Below are 1,527 nucleotides of genomic sequence, written 5' to 3'. Positions count from 1 at the left end.
AAGAGAGCATACAATACAAGAAAAAATCTAGATTTAAACCATATTTTTGTTATTCGGTTGGACCGACTATAAATAAATATGATGTTTTTCCTCAACTTTTATATTTAATTTACAATATTTTAAACACTAAATGATTATGTTTATTTTGTGGGATTTTTAACCCCCATATAATATAATTATTTAGAGTTTCAAAACCTTAGATAATATATAAAGTTTTAAGCACTAAAAAAGATATTATTGTTGTAGAATAAATAAATAAAGAAGATATAATATAAAATAAAATATAAATAGAGGATTCTAGTTTTAATATTCACTAATATAATTATCTCACTATAATAATAGAAGTAATTTATATATTTATTACTATTATATATTAGCAACGTATGAAACAGAAAGAAGAAAAGTTTTGTATATAGAAAATATAGAGGGAGAAGATTATTGTTATTGATGTCTTATTAACGGAAGCTTAACCTCCTATTTATATACACAAGGGGACTTCATTTTCAACTCTCAATTAATTTGAATTCATCTTTGGAAAGATGATTCCTTCAATTAACCATCCAAGTCATAAATGGACATCCACACATTTGTTCTTATCACAACACTCCCCTTTAGATGACCATTTAGGATTATGCCTCATTAAAACCTTACTAAAGAAAAAATCAATGGGAAAAAAACTTTATTGAAGGAAAAAGAGTACAATATCTTTTTATGGGGACTGTCTCATTAAAAACCTTGTCAAGAATAACCCAATGGAAAAAAACCTGACCAAGGAAAAAAGTATAGTCTCCCCCTCTTACCGACATCATTTAATGTCTCGAAATCGACGCATCCTAATCTAATGTACCAATATTTCAAAAGAGGATTTTGGGAGTGACTTTGTAAATAAATCTGCCAGATTATCACTTGAGCGGATCTGTCGGACATCAATTGTCCATTGATTTTGAAGATCATGAGTGAAGAAGAATTTGGGAGAAATATGCTTTGCTCTATCACCTTTGATGTTTCCATCCTTAAATTGAGCAATGCATGCTGTATTATCTTCAAACAGGACAGCTGGAGCTATCTTATAATCAATCAGTCCACATGATGACAAAATATATTGGATTAGATTTCTGAGCTAAAAACACTCCCGACTAGCTTCATGTATCGCTAGTATTTCAGCATGATTAGAGGAGGTTGCTGCTATCGTCTATTTTGTGGACCTCCATGATATAGCTGTACCACCATATGTGAACAGATATCCTGTTTGAGATCTCCCTTTGTGTGGATCAGACAAGTATCTTGCATTTGCATAACCAACTAGTTGTGACTTGGATCCATATGCGTATAAAATAATCACATATCAACCATTCCATGAAAATATTGAAAAATTTATTTGATTTCATTCTAATATCTTCTGATTGGAAAGGAACTATACCTTGTTAGTAAATTCACAGCAAATGATATATCGGATCATGTATTATTAGAAAGATACATTAGCACTCCAATGGCACTAAGTTATGGTACTTTAGGACCAAGGATATC

This window comes from Arachis duranensis, chromosome 8, assembly GCF_000817695.3.
Source record: "Arachis duranensis cultivar V14167 chromosome 8, aradu.V14167.gnm2.J7QH, whole genome shotgun sequence".
NCBI classification, from domain to species: Eukaryota; Viridiplantae; Streptophyta; class Magnoliopsida; order Fabales; family Fabaceae; genus Arachis; species Arachis duranensis.
The sequence above is the reverse complement of the archived record's forward strand: the minus strand, read 5'-3'. Positions refer to the sequence as shown.